This window comes from Chlamydotis macqueenii, unplaced genomic scaffold, assembly GCF_036417535.1.
Source record: "Chlamydotis macqueenii isolate bChlMac1 unplaced genomic scaffold, bChlMac1.mat HAP1_SCAFFOLD_331, whole genome shotgun sequence".
Taxonomy (NCBI): Eukaryota; Metazoa; Chordata; class Aves; order Otidiformes; family Otididae; genus Chlamydotis; species Chlamydotis macqueenii.
Genome location: NW_028239198.1, coordinates 2,144 through 17,355, shown reverse-complemented (window position 1 = coordinate 17,355; position 15,212 = coordinate 2,144). Strand labels below are relative to the sequence as shown.

General features: G+C 55.6%; 2 long non-coding RNA genes across 2 annotated transcripts; both read left to right on the top strand.

The window, feature by feature from the left end:
- The first annotated feature begins 9,273 nt into the window (after positions 1-9,273).
- Positions 9,274-11,620, top strand: LOC147596023 (uncharacterized). Its single transcript, XR_015261655.1, has 3 exons — positions 9,274-9,388; positions 9,437-9,557; positions 11,558-11,620. It is a non-coding gene; the product is annotated as an uncharacterized LOC147596023 (long non-coding RNA).
- Positions 11,621-12,944: 1,324 nt separating this feature from the next.
- Positions 12,945-14,504, top strand: LOC147596022 (uncharacterized). Its single transcript, XR_015261656.1, has 3 exons — positions 12,945-13,032; positions 13,845-13,901; positions 14,410-14,504. It is a non-coding gene; the product is annotated as an uncharacterized LOC147596022 (long non-coding RNA).
- The last annotated feature ends 708 nt before the right edge of the window (positions 14,505-15,212 follow it).

Genomic DNA, 15,212 nt, shown 5'->3' with positions numbered 1-15,212 from the left:
ATATCCGGAATGTCGCCTTCCATTTAACATATAGCTGCTTCCATCGGTGAACCAATGTTCGGCTCCATCGACAGGGACATCTTTAAGATCCGTTCGACTAGAATACATGGTTTCAATTGTTTCCAAGCAGTCATGACTCACCGGCTCCCCGATGTTCCCATCAAGGAATGAGGCCGGATTGATGATGTTTGTGGTCACGATTTCAACATCATCCTGTTCAACCATTATAGCTTGATATTTCAGGAACCTTTGTGGGGAAAGCCAATGCCCTCCTTTTGCTTCAAGGACCGCAGATACAGTCTGGGAAACTAGGACAGTCATTTTCTGGCCTAGAGTGAACTTTCAGGCTTCTTGAATGTTTAGAATGACAGCTGCTACTGCTCTCAGACAGCTGGGCCACTGTCGTAGTTCAGCCCCGATCGGGACCAGACTACACAGTCTCTCTCTCGCTCCCCCCACCCTCCGAGAGAATAGGAGGAGATGATATAAGAAAAACGGCTCGAGGTTTGAGATAAGGACGGGAAGAAATTTGTAAAGTTACCGTTACAGGCAAAACAGACTCGACTTGGGGAAAAACACTCATTTATTTCTAAAACTAGCAGGAGAATGAGACAGGGAACAAGATAACCTCCCCCCACCCCTCCCTCTTCCCGGGCTTAACATTATCTCTACTACCTTCCCCTCCCGAGCGGCATGGAGGGGGGGGTCGGGGGCGGTGGGGGGGGAATGGGGGTCGCAGTCAGTTCATCACGCGTTGTTTTATGCCTCTGTGTCATCGTCGGGGGAAGAACTCCTTGCATTCCTCCTCTGCTCCAGCGTGGGGTCCCTCCCATGTCCACAGTCCTCCGTGAAACTGCTCCGGCGTGGGTCATCTCTTCCACGGGGTGCAGTCCTGCGAGCGACGGAGGAACGTACGACAAAAGACTCAATATGAGTAATAAGCGTAGTTCGATTTATTAGTCCTGGGTGCACATATTTATATTGCTAAGATAAAATATGCCTACTAGTCATTGCGTGATTGGCTTAAGCTCTAATAGTTACATTTGCATATCCTTGCTACTTGCAGTTAGCTAATCTGGAAAGTCCCGTTAACCTGAAAGTCCCGTACTTTTCATGTTTTCACTTTCTCAGAGTTGTTTACGATCTTCTTCAAGGTTGCTTCGTTTACTTTCTCACAGGAAGCTTCATTACTTTCTCACAGGCGGCCTCATTATTTTCTCACAGGTGGCTTCAGTACTTTCTTACAGGCGGCTTCATTACTTTCTCACAAGCGGCTTCAGTGATGTCCTTGAGGCCTGCTGCTCACAAACATAACAATTCCATTCGGTCTGGATTGTTCACTAAGTGTCCCTGATACTCCAGGTATCCAACAAATCCCCCTTTTTGTTTTGAACAATCCAGACCCACTTATGCGCTAATAACAAAAAATCAATGGCTGCTAGATTCTGCAAAAATATCATGACGCATACTATCCATGTCTTCTAATAATCCTGATAACATGCTAGAGGTTAAATTCATTTGCTTTTGTGCCCAACAAGCTAATTTATTTAAGTTAGCTAAAGCTTTTGCAGTTGCTGCCCAAGGAACAAATAAAGATAATGCTATCCGCTCAGCTGTACCCAACAGGGTTAAATTGCCGTCACAATGGGGAGTCAATACTTTTAGCGATCTTCTTGCTCGAGTGTGATTCCGTAATGTTCTCATAGGTGGAGCAAACATTATCAATTTTCCAAAATAACATGGTCCTCCTATGGCTCTTTTTGGTACTCCTGACCTTATTTTACTACAATATCAACTAGGTTCATGTAGGCCTCTACTGAATCTCCCTTTTCTTCTTTTTTTTTTTTTTTTTTTTTTTATGAGCCAGATTGTCTGTATTGAGTTGTTAATCATTTTTTGCAAGCATGGTATGTTATGCCTAGTATGATGCCTAGTATCATAATTCCGATTTTAACCAAGGACAGCAACCACCCAGTTATGCCACACACAAGCTTAGTTAATAAAATTACTGATCACATGTTTATGCATATTCATGATTACAAAGCAAAGCTAAGTTTCAGTACCTTCTAGTAATTTTCTACTATAACATTTTTCTACTATTGTGGATATAACAACTCCAGTAACTTTCTTATCTACAAGAGCAATGACTAGTTTTCTGCAGGCCTCTGTTGAAACAAGCCATAAATTCTGCTAACAATGTTTTGTATCTTAAAGCTTCCCTTCTCATTCCATGGCTTTCTTCCTGAGAGCATGATTGCATTCCTCCCCCAAGGTCAGTGTGCTTTCACTGATACCATACTGGCTCAGCGAAATACCACATCTCCCCCTTCTTTGTTTAGGAGAAGAGGCTTGTTTCAACGCTTTATCTATTAAAGTTTGCACACATTTTAAGACACAGAATTATAGATCAAAATACATATATAAAAGGAATGAATAAGCATCCTACAGCTATTAGTAACAAGCTTATATCAAGTCACCAAAAGATGTCTGAATATATCAAAACCATCACTTTGTTGCTGGTTTTGTACTCCTTTTTGCAAGTTTTGAATACTTTTGTGAATAGATTCCGAATGATCAGACAGATTCATGCAGCAAAGCCCATCAAAATCCTGACAACCATGATTTTGTGCTAATAATAAAAAAAATCTATTGCTGATCTATTCTGTTACTAACCCAACTATGCCAAAGACACCGCTGAGCAAGAGGATGTTTATCAGCCGGGTCAGAGCAGAGAAGGGAGGCAGGCGCAGCACCTTCAGGGCGTCCCCTGTTGTAAATAAAGTGTGCTCTGGGTCTGTCCTCTCCCCTTCGCTCCGAGCCACCTCTGTTTATACCCTCAGCAGATTCAGTGAAAGAGTACTGACTAGACGTTGCTGCATGCGTGGCCAGCGCATGCAACAAGGCCCGTCAAATATGTGCTCTGCAGGCTAACAGCGGTTCTGTTTTGTAAAGTAGCATAGTATATAGAATCTACATCAGTTAACAGCGTTGATAGTGCCGATACAGTTGTATTTATTTGCTTAGCAAGCCAACAGTCCAATTTATTTAGCATAGTTAATGCCTAGGCACTTGCCACACCAGGTGTAAAGACTGAAGCAGCAATAATTTTACTTAGTTTCCAAAACTCTGTATTATCTTGGCAACCAGATTCAATGCTATGTATGCTTCGTTTAGGTCTTTTATGCTGTCTGGATTTTGATATGTGCTCGCATGATTACGTCATGCTGTGTCGTTGCAATGTATAGATCTTAAAGCATTTACAATCATTACCCCTCTAGAAACATTAGCTCTTGAATAGTTAAAAAAAAATAGAAGTCCATCTTTACTGATCCCAAAAAGTTCCATCTTTTGTAGTTTTAGCACTCAGCACTTGTGGTTGCTGCTGTTTTACACAGAGTTGCCGTCCTACCGGTATCTGGCAGGTCAACCAAACATGTTCTGAAATACCCGCAGATGATACAGACAAGGATCCACTTGTTTACTGCTCCTGTAAAGACATAAGCGTATCCCTTCCCCCATGTTATAAGAGGGAACGGTCCTTCCACTTATACAAAGCTCGACTCAGACAGGAGTATCTGTTAACCATGTCAGGGGCGGGGGGGTGGGGGCGCCTGGCGGCGGCTGTGGCCCAGACATATAAGAGGAAAGAAAACTAAAACCTGAGGTTTAAGACAAGAATAGGGAGGGATCCTTAAAGCCACCGCTACAAGCAAAACAGACCATCACTAAAACCAAAGCAGGATAAGGAAAAAGGGAGCAAGACAACCTCCCCCCACCCCTCCCTCTTCCCAGGCTTAACACCATCTCCACCTCCCTCCCCTGCCCCCTTAGCGGGACAGGGATGGGGGGCGGGGGGGGGGAAAGAGGGAATGGGGGTTACAGACAGTTAATCACGCGCCGCTTTATTGATATCAACGGTTTAACGGCTGCACCTACAGCAGCAGCCATGACTGTAGCCTTTTCTTGTTCTAACATTCGCTCAGCAGCTTCCAGCAGTTGCCCTGTACTAGATCCTTTTGGCAGCACACTGAGGGCTCTCTTAGTTTTTTGGGTTTGTTTTTTGTTTTTTTTTTTTTTTTTTATTAGCATTATTAAAGGCAAGCATATCTAAGAACTTTGCTTTCATGTCATCATCCAGATCAGGGTGAGCCATAATTGCAGTGTGCAACCGATCAATAAATTTCCCATATGGTTCTGTGGGACCTTGTCTTCTTGATGTAAAGGCAGGTCCAGACTTTTCATCGTGCACCCTAGCAAGCGCTCTATAAGCCAAATCTTGGCCCAGTTGTAACACTTCGGTAGCAAATTGCGCTTGCCAATCAGATCGTGTGTAGTGTCCCGCTCCCATCAGCATTTGAGTTTGCACCCCGAATAATGGATCACCCTGTTGTCGAGGCGTTGCAGCTGCCCTATCACAAGCAGCCTGCCAGTACTGAAAGAACTGCAGCTGCTGCGACCTGGACAATCATTCTAATATCATAAGGAGCTAACAACTGTGATGAAAAAATATGCTGCAACACAGATTGAGCATATGATGATTTTAGCCCATACTGAGTAACTGCACTTTTAGCTTCCTTCAATATTTTCCAGTCTAATGCTTTCCACACACTTTTCCCAGTATTATCAGTCACAACTGGAAATGCCATAGGAAAAGGCTCTCCTTCTATCAAAGCATCTCGAATCACCTCTTTCCACTGCACTATCGGATTCAAAACCCCGGCCCCTCCCGCCGGCGTCCCTTGCAAAGGTGCAAAAAGACTGATCTCACCCGATGCTCCGTTCGGAATGAATAGGTTGGATGCTGACAGGTCTCGATGCGGCACAGGCGAAGGAGTTGACAAGTTTCCCAGTGACACTTCTAGGCGAATCTCTAGGGCTTCCAGTCTTTTTAGCGTCTCTTCCAGCTGTGCGTCCTTGGAGCCAGATGAATGTTCATCCCCCTCCTCCTCACGCCGTGGTGGCAGGGAAGAAGGTGGTAACGGGGGATAAACCAGAGCTGTTGGTGCCGGCGAAAAGGCTCGTGACTCTGAGTCTGCACTGGCGCAGCGTGGCGGGGTGCCTGGCGGTGGTACGTCTGATGGTGGTGAAAAGCCTTTGGCAGTTTTTCCCTCTGGTGCCCGCATATCTATAGTTATAGGGGCTGTGGCTGCAGTTCCTGGAGTCCTTGCTGGGGCTCGAACCCCCCCACCCTCAGCACGAGCCGGGGCGGCGGCAGGGCTCGTTAAACCCAAGAACAGCATGCTGGTAGTGGAGGTGGACCCGTCGGCTGGAGTTAAGGCCGCAAAAGCAGATGCAGCAACTGAACGCTCGGCTTTCATGCTTATCAATGTTTCGTTCATTAGCTTCCACACGGTGGAGATCCCTTACTTATTTCATCCCACAGCTTTTTTCCTATCTTTTCCTGTGTCGGGAGTTCAAAAGGATCATCAACTGTGGGGATTAATTCCCTTTTCTTTGCCCACTGCAGCAAAGCTTCTAGGACGGCCGAGTCATAACTCAGTCCTCTCATAGAGAGCATAATAATTCTAGGGCTACCTCCTTTTCCATTATTGCCGGCAGTTTCACAATTGGTGCTCCCTGATTAAGGCACCCCTTTTACTCCCTGATTAAGTACTCACTATTGGTGCTCCCTGATTAAGGCACCCCTTTTTTGCAGCTTGTCCTGTAGCCCTGGCAGACGGCGAACCCCTGTTTCAACGGTTCAGGCTCCGGATCGTCGCATCTGAAGGACAAATGCGTAGTCGATCTTGCCCCCCGGTCGCTGCTCCCGGTGCTTCTCTGCCTCCGCCACTCCGATAGCAGTGTCTTCTAGTAGTCCCTGTTCGGGCGCCATTTGCGAGCGACGGAGGAACGTACGACAAAAGACTCAATATGAGTAATAAGCGTAGTTCGATTTATTAGTCCCGGGTGCACATATTTATATTGCTAAGATAAAATATGCCTACTAGTCATTGCGTGATTGGCTTAAGCTCTAATAGTTACATTTGCATATCCTTCCTACTTGCAGTTAGCTAATCTGGAAAGTCCCGTTAACCTGAAAGTCCCGTACTTTTCATGTTTTCACTTTCTCAGAGTTGTTTACGATCTTCTTCAAGGTTGCTTCGTTTACTTTCTCACAGGAAGCTTCATTACTTTCTCACAGGCGGCCTCATTATTTTCTCACAGGTGGCTTCAGTACTTTCTTACAGGCGGCTTCATTACTTTCTCACAAGCGGCTTCAGTGATGTCCTTGAGGCCTGCTGCTCACAAACATAACAATTCCATTCGGTCTGGATTGTTCACTAAGTGTCCCTGATACTCCAGGTATCCAACACAGTCCCTCTAGAACAGCTGTCCCAGCGGGCCCTCCACGGGGCACAGCCTCCTTCAGGCCTCCACCTGCTCCGGCGTGGGGTCCTCCACGGGCTGCAGGTGGATCTCTGCCCCTCCGTGGACCTCCATGGGCTGCAGGGGGACAACCTGCTCCACCATGGTCGTCACCACGAGTTGCAGAGGAATCTTGGCCAGGAGCCGCATTACTCCTCCCCCTCCTCCTTCACTGACCTTGGCGTCTGCAGCCGTTCCTCACAACAGGCTGGCAGACGCCTCTCAGGATCCTTTTTACATCTTATTCACTTCAACTGCTCCTCTCCACTTCTTGCAGCCAGGCCGGGCCGAGTTGGGCCCAGTCGGCTGCCCGGCGGGAGGCCAGAGGGTGAGGCCTGCAAGGCCCACAAGGCTCGCGCTTCCCCCTCTCTGCCCCCCGCTCAGCTGCTTCACATCTCTCCCTTTTTTTTTTTTTTTCTGTTTTCCCCTATTTAAATACATTATCGCAGAGGCGTTATCACGGGACATTCTGCTACCAATTGGCTTGGCCTTGGCCAGCAGCGGGTCCGCCCTAGGCCCGGCCAATTCCACTGAACAAAGGGGAGCGACTTCTAGCAGTTTCCTACAGAAGCTGCCACCTTAGGCCCCCCCCCACTAACAAAACCAGAACAGCCACCCTTTCGCAGCGGCATCCAGCTGTTTGGAGAAGTATGCTACCGCCCGTCTGTATGGTCCCAAATCTTGTGCCAATATTCCTAGTGCCATTCCTTGTTTTTCGTGGGAAAATAGAAAAAATGGCTTACTCACATCAGGAAGTCCCAATGCCGATGCCGACATCAGGGCTTTCTTCAGCTGCTGGAAGGCTCGATCTGACTCAGCATCCCACTGGAGATCCTTTTGGTTAGCTGCTATCAGGGAATAGAGTGGCTTAAACAGGCAGACCATAATCACATATCCAAAGTTGGCACCACCCGTCATTCCTAAGAATGTCCGTAGTTCCTTTATAGTTTGTGGTCGGGGGCTTTGGTATATGGCCTCTTTCCGGGCTTGTCCTAGGATCCGTTGTCCGGCACTGATCTCGTACCCCAGGTACGTGACCTGGGGTTGTAACAACGCCTGTGCCTTTTTCTTAGAAACCCGATATCCCTGTAGTCCCAGGAAATTTAACAGACTCACGGTCCAAATGACACAGGATTCTTTGGTTCTGGTTGCAATAAGAAGGTCGTCTACATATTGTAACACCTTCCCTTCTTCTGATGGTGGTTCCCATGATTCCAAGTCCTTTGCTAGCTGATTCCCAAAAATTGTGGGGCTATTTTTAAAACCCTGCGGCAACACCGTCCATGTGAGCCGGGTCTTTCGACCACTTTTGGGATTTTCCCATTCAAAAGCAAAAATTTTCTGGCTGGCTTCATGGAGAGGGAGGCAAAAGAAAGCATCTTTTAAATCTAGGACCGTAAACCAAGCTAAACCAGGTTTTAGCATGGTTAATAGGGTATAGGGGTTAGCTACCACAGGTCCTCTGTTATTTTGTTGATGGCTCTTAAGTCTTGAACTATCCTATAGGACCCATCAGGTTTCTTAACTGGAAGTACAGGTGTATTGAATTCTGACTCACATTCTTTTAGTAGTCTTAGTTCTATGAACCGCTCTATGACAGGACAAATTCCTTCCCTAGCTTCCCTTTTCAGTGGGCAAAATGTGGGATTTTGGTGTGAAATGGGGGGATTTGGGGCAAAATGTGGGAATTTTGGTGTGAAATGGGGGAATTTGGGGCAAAATGTGGGATTTTGGTGAAAAATGGGGGAATTTGGGGCAAAAAAGCGGGATTTGGGGGCAAAACGGGGGAATTTGGGGGGAAATCGCGGGATTTTGGGGCAACAATGTGGGATTTTGGTGCGAAATGGGGGAATTTGGGGCAAAATGTGGGAATTTTGGTGCGAAATGGGGGAATTTGGGGCAAGAATGGGGGATTTGGGGGGCAAAATGGGGGAATTTGGGGGGAAATTCCTGGATTTTGGGGCAAAATGTGGGCTTTTGGTGCGAAATGCGGGAATTTGGGGCAAAAATGGGGGATTTGGGGGGCGAAACGGGGGAATTTGGGGGAAATCACGGGCTTTTGGGGGCAAAATGTGGGATTTTGGTGCGAAATGGGGGAATTTGGGGCAAAATGTGGGAATTTGGGGCAAAATGTGGGAATTTGGGGCAAAAATGCGGGAATTTGGGGGGCGAAACGGGGGAATTTGGGGGAAATCACGGGCTTTTGGGGGCAAAATGTGGGATTTTGGTGCGAAATGGGGGAATTTGGGGTAAAAATGCGGGAATTTGGGGCAAAAATGCGGGAATTTGGGGGGCAAAATGGGGGAATTTGGGGAAATCACAGGATTTTGGGAGCAAAATGTGGGATTTTGGTGCGGAATGCGGGAATTTGGGGGGAAAAATGGGGGATTTGTGGGGCAAAATGTGGGAATTTGGGGGGAAATTCCAGGATTTTGGGGCAACAATGTGGGCTTTTGGTGTGAAATGCGGGAATTTGGGCAAAAATGCGGGATTTGGGGGGCAAATTGTGGGAATTTGGGGGAAATCACGGGATTTTGGGGGCAAAATGTGGGATTTTGGTGCGAAATGCGGGAATTTTGGGCAAGAATGGGGGATTTTGGGGGCAAAATGTGGGAATTTGGGGTGAAATCCCGGGATTTTGGGGGCAAAATGTGGGATTTTGGTGTGAAATGGGGGAATTTGGGGCAAAAATGCGGGATTTGGGGGGCAAAATGGGGGAATTTGGGGGGAATCGTTAGATTTTGGGGCAAAATGGGGGATTTTGGTGCGAAATGGGGTAATTTGGGGCAAAAATGCGGGATTTGGCGGGCAAAAGGTGGGAATCTTGGGGGAAATCGCGAGATTTTGGGGGCGAACCTGTGGGGGGTGTGGCGGTGACCAATCCCCGTTCCGGTGTCCGGTCCTCCCGGCCAGCAGGGGGCGGTGTTGGAGACGCCGTTGGGGCCTGTTCACGTGGCGCTGGAGGGCGCGCCCCGCCCTGGTCGCCCCGCCCTGCTGATGCTGCCGGACGTGGGCCACACGCGTGAGTCCCGCCCCCTTCCCCCTCTCCCGCCGCGCCCCTCCCCCGCAGACGCCTCGTGCTTCGCCCCGCTCTTCGCCCACCCCGAGATGCGGGAGGTCGCCAGCCACTTCCTGCTCGTCCACCTCGACCCCCCCGGCATGGAGGTGGGCGCCCCGCCCTACCCCCCGGGGTGCGTCTGCACTCCCCTCTTCCACTCCCCCCAGTTGACCCCAGTGACTCCCAGTTGACTGCGTTGACCCCACTGCCCCCCCAGTTGACCCCAGTGACCCCCAGGTTGACCCCACTGACCCCCCTGGTGACCCCACTGCCCCCCCAGTTGACCCCAGTGACTCCCAGTTGACTGCGTTGACCCCTCTGACGACCCGGTTGACCCCACTGCCCCCCCAGTTGACCCCACGGACCCCCCCAGTTGATCTCAGTGACCCCCATTAACCCCCCAGTTGCCCCCATTAACCCCCAGTTGACCCCACTGACCCCCATTAACCCCCAGTTGCCCCCATTAACCCCCAGTTGACCCCCATTGACCCCCATTAACCCCCCGTTGACCCCACTGACCCCCATTAACCCCCAGTTGCCCCCATTAACCCCCCGTTGACCCCCATTAACCCCCAGTTGCCCCCATTAACCCCCGTTGACCCCCATTAACCCCCAGTTGACCCCCATTAACCCCCCGTTGACCCCACTGACCCCCATTAACCCCCAGTTGCCCCCATTAACCCCCAGTTGCCCCCATTAACCCCTTGTTGACCCCCATTGACCCCCCGTTGACCCCACTGACCCCCATTAACCCCCAGTTGCCCCCATTAACCCCTCGTTGACCCCCATTAACCCCTAGTTGACCCCCATTGACCCCCCGTTGCCCCCCATTGACCCCCAGTTGACCCCACTGACCCCCATTAACCCCCCGTTGACCCCCATTAATCCCCAGTTGCCCGCATTAACCCCCAGTTGACCCCCATTGACCCCCGTTGACCCCCATTAAGGCCCAGTTGCCCCACATTAACCCCCAGTTGCACCCATTAACCCCCAGTTGACCCCCATTGACGCCTGTTAACCCCCATTAACCCCCAGTTGACCCCCATTAACCCCCAGTGACCCCCAGTAACACCTGGTTGCCCCCATTAACACCCAGTTGACCCCCATTAACCCCCAGTTGACCCCCATTGACCCCCCATTGACCCCATTAACCCCCAGTTGACCCCCATTAACCCCCAGTTGACCCCCATTAAACCCCAGTTGACCCCCCGTTGACCCCCATTAACCCCCAGTTGACCCCCATTAAACCCCAGTTGACCCCCCGTTGACCCCCATTAACCCCCAGTTGACCCCCATTAACCCCCAGTTGACCCCACTGACCCCCATTAACCCCCAGTTAACCCCCTGTTGACCCCCATTAACCCCCAGTTGCCCCCATTGACCCCCAGTTGCTTCCCATTAACCCCCAGTTGCCCCCATTAACCCCCAGTTGCCCCCCATAAGCCCCCCATTGACCCCCATTAACCCCCAGTTGCCCCCATTAACCCCCAGTTGACCCCCTGTTGACCCCCATTAACCCCCAGTTGCCCCCATTGACCCCCAGTTGCCCCCCATTTACCCCCAGTTTCCCCCATTAACCCCCAGTTGCCCCCCATAAGCCCCCCGTTGACCCCCATTAACCCCCAGTTGACCCCCATTAACCCCCCGTTGACCCCACTGACCCCCATTAACCCCCAGTTGCCCCCCACTAACCCCCAGTTGACCCCCATTAACCCCCAGTTGCCCCCATTAACCCCCAGTTGACCCCACTGACCCCCATTAACCCCCAGTTGCCCCCCACTAACCCCCAGTTGCCCCCATTAACCCCCAGTTGACCCCACTGACCCCCATTAACCCCCAGTTGCCCCCCACTAACCCCCAGTTGCCCCCATTAACCCCCAGTTGACCCTGTCGTCTCTCTGTTGACCCCCCCATCCCTCCCCCCCCCCCCAGTTGACCCCCCGCCCCCCTGTCCCCCCACCTCGACCGCCATCACATCGCAGCATCACCCTACGCACCCCTCCCCCCCCCCAACCGCCATCGCTTCACCTCATTGGTCCCCTCGCCCGCCCTCCCCCCACCTCGACCCCCGATTGACCCCTTGCCCCTCCCCCTGTCGCCCCTCCCCCCCCGCCCCCCGCCCCTCCCCCGCAGGTACCAGTACCCCTCCCTGGAGCAACTGGCCGAAATCGTCCCCTGCGTCCTCCGGCACCTCAAGTGAGTGGGCGGGGGGGCGCCCCACGGCGCTGTGGGGCGGGGAGGGGGCCCCTGACCCGTAGCGGGACGGGACGGGGGGGCGGGGCCAGCACCGGCCTGACCCCGCCCACCCCCCCAGCATCGCCAGCGTCGTGGGCATCGGGGTGGGCGCCGGCGCCTTCGTCCTGGCTAAATTTGGGGTGAGATGTGGGGCGGGGCGTGGGGCGGGGCGTGGGGCAGGGTGGGGGGCAGATTTGGGGGAATGCAGGGCTGCGGGAATCTCGGGGGAGGTTCTGTGGGGCTGGGGGGCGTGGCTGTGGGGCTGGGGGGGTCGCTATGGGGCGGGGGGGTCGCTATGGGGCAGGGGGGTCGCTATGGGGCTGGGGGGTCGCTATGGGGCAGGGGGGCATGGCCGTGGGGCGCTATGGGGCTGGAGGAGGTTAGTGGGGTCTCTGGGCACTTGTGGGTCGCTGGGGGGTTGGGGGCTTGGCTATGGGGCTGGGGGGTCGCTATGGGGCTGGGGGGGTCGCTATGGGGCGGGGGGGCATGGCCGTGGGGCGCTATGGGGCTGGAGGAGGTTAGTGGGGTCTCTGGGCACTTGTGGGTCGCTGGGGGGTTGGGGGCTTGGCTATGGGGCTGGGGGGTCGCTATGGGGCTGGGGGGGTCGCTATGGGGCGGGGGGGCATGGCCGTGGGGCGCTATGGGGCTGGAGGAGGTTAGTGGGGTCTCTTGGTTGGGTACTTGTGGGTCGCTGGGGGCTCTCGGGGGGCGTGGCTGTGGGGCTGGGGTGTCGCTATGGGGCAGGGGGGGTCGCTATGGGGCAGGGGGGCATGGCCATGGGGCGCTATGGGGCTGGAGGAAGTTAGTGGGGTCTCTTGGTTGGGCACTTGTGGGTCGCTAGGGGGTTGTGGGCTGTCGGGGGGCATCGCTATGGGGCAGGGGGTTCGCTATGGGGCTGGGGGGTCGCTATGGGGCAGGGGGGGCGTGGCCGTGGGGCGCTATGGGGCTGGAGAAGGTTAGTGGGGTCTCTGGGCACTTGTGGGTCGCTGGGGGGTTGGGGGCTCGGCTGTGGGGCTGGGGGGTCACTATGGGGCAGGGGGGCGTCGCTATGGGGCTGGGGAGTCGCTATGGGGCTGGGGGGTCGCTATGGGGCTGGGGGGGCGTGGCCGTGGGGCGCTATGGGGCTGGAGGAGGTTAGTGGGGTCTCTTGGTTTGGCACTTGTGGGTCGCTGGGGGCTCTCGGGGGGCGTGGCTGTGGGGCTGGGGGGTCGCTATGGGGCTGGGGGGTCGCTATGGGGTGGGAGGGCGTGGCCGTGGGGCGCTATGGGTCTGGCCCTGCCCCACAGCTGCTGCACCCCGAGGCGGTGGAGGGGCTGGTGCTGATCAACATCAACCCCCGCGCCAAGGGCTGGGTGGATTGGGTGGCGCACAAGGTGGGCGGGGCCGGCGGGTGGGGAGGGCTAATGGGGAGAGGGGTGGGGCAGAAGGGGGCGGGGTTTGGGGGGGGTTCCCTGCTGCTGGCCCCGCGGCGCTGTGGGTCGCTTGGGGTCGCGTGTGGCTCACTGTGGGTCCCTATGGGTCGCCGTGGGTCGCTGTGGGTGGCGGTGGGCGGCCGTGGGTCACTGTGGGTCCCTACGGTGTCTGTGGGTGGCTGTGGGTCGCTGTGGGTCCCTACGGTGTTGGTGGGCGGCTGTGGGTCGCTGTGGGTCCCTACGGTAGCTGTGGGTCGCTGTGGGTCCCTACGGTGTCTGTGGGTCGCCGTGGGTCGCTGCGGGTCCCTACGGTGTCTGTGGGTCGCTGTGGGTCGTGGTGGGTCCCTACGGTCGCTGTGGGTCGCTGTGGGTCCCTACGGTGTCTGTGGGTCGCTGTGGGTCGCTGTGGGTCCCTACGGTGTCTGTGGGTTGCCGTGGGTCGCTGTGGGCCGCTGTGGGTCCCTACGGTGTCTGTGGGTCACTGTGGGTCGCTGTGGGTCACGGTGGGTCCCTACGGTGTCTGTGGGTCGCTGTGGGTCGCTGTGGGTCGCTGTGGGTCACTGTCGTGTCTGTGGGTCGCTGTGGGTCGCTGTGGGTCGCTGTGGGTCCCTACCGTGTCTGTGGGTGTCTGTGGGTCGCCGTGGGTCGCTGTGGGTCCCTACGGTGTCTGTGGGTCGCTGTGGGTCGCGGTGGGTCCCTACGGTGTCTGTGGGTGCCGGTGGATCGCGGTGGGTCGCCGTGGGTCGCCGTGGGTCCCACGGGTGCCCCCCCAGCTGTCGGGCCTGACGTCCTCCAGCAGCGAGCTCATCCTGGCGCACCTCTTCACGCAGGTCGGCGGGGGGGCACTTGGGGGTCCCGTGGGGGGCCACTTGTGGGTCCGGGGGGCGCTTGGGGGTCTGGGGAGGGCCACTTGTGGGTCTTGGGGGTCAGTTTTGGGGGCCCTCAAGGGGCACTTGGGGGGCCTGGGGGCACTTGGGGGGCCTGTGGGGGGCACTTGGGGGGCCCAGAGTCCACCTGGAGGCCCCAAGGGCCACTTGTGGGTCGGGGGGGGCACTTGTGGGTCAGGGAGCTCAGTTAAGGGTTGGGGGAGGGTCACTTGTGGGTCACAGGGTGGGGGCGGGGCAGGGGCGGGGCTGTGACACGGGGGCGGGGCAGGGGCAGGGCGGGGGCGGGGCTGTGACATGGGGGCGGGGCTGTGACACGGGGGCGGGGCAGGGGCGGGGGCGGGGCAGGGGCGGGGCTGTGACACGGGGGTGGGGCAGGGGCAGGGGCGGGGCTGTGACACAGGGGCGGGGCAGGGGCGGGGGCGGGGGCGGGGCTGTGACGCGCGGGCCGCAGGAGGAGCTGGCGGCCGCCCCTCCCCCGGTGCAGCAGGCCCGGCGGCGGCTGGGGGCGGCGCCCAACGCCCCCCTGCTCTGGGCCATGTACAACAGGTACTGGGCAAACTGGGGGCGCTGCGGCGGGGCTGCGGGGCACTGGGACTGCCCTCGGAGCACTGGGATCGAGCTGGGATTGAACTGGGAGGGAACTGGGAGGGGCTGGAATGGAACTGGGGGGACTGGTGGGGATTGGGAGGGGACTGCGGGGGACTGGGAGGGACTGGGAGGGACTTGGAGGGACTGGGAGGGACTGGGAGGGACTGGGGGGGGACTGGGAGGGACTGGGGGGGGACTGGGACTGGGCTAGGAGGACTGGGACTGAACTGGGATTGAACCGGGGCGGACTGGAGGGAACTGGGGGGGCTGGGAGGGGCTGGGAGGGACTGGGATTGGGCTAGGAGGACTGGCATCGAACTGGGATTGAACTGGGATTGAACCGGGGGGGACTGGGAGGGAACTGGGGGGGGACTGGGACTGGGCTAGGAGCACTGGGATTGAACTGGGGGGGGACTGGGATGGAACTGGGGGGACTGGTGGGGACTGGGGGGGGACTGGGGGGGGACGGGGGGGGGGACTGGCAGGGGAATGGGGGGGACTGGGGGGGACTGCGAGGGGACTGGGGGGGACTGATTGAACTGGGATTGAACCGGGGGGGATTGGGAGGGAACTGGGAGGGACTGGGACTGGGCTAGGAGGACTGGGACTGAACTGGGATTGAACCGGGGGGGACTGGATGGAACTGGGGGGGCTGGGAGGGACTGC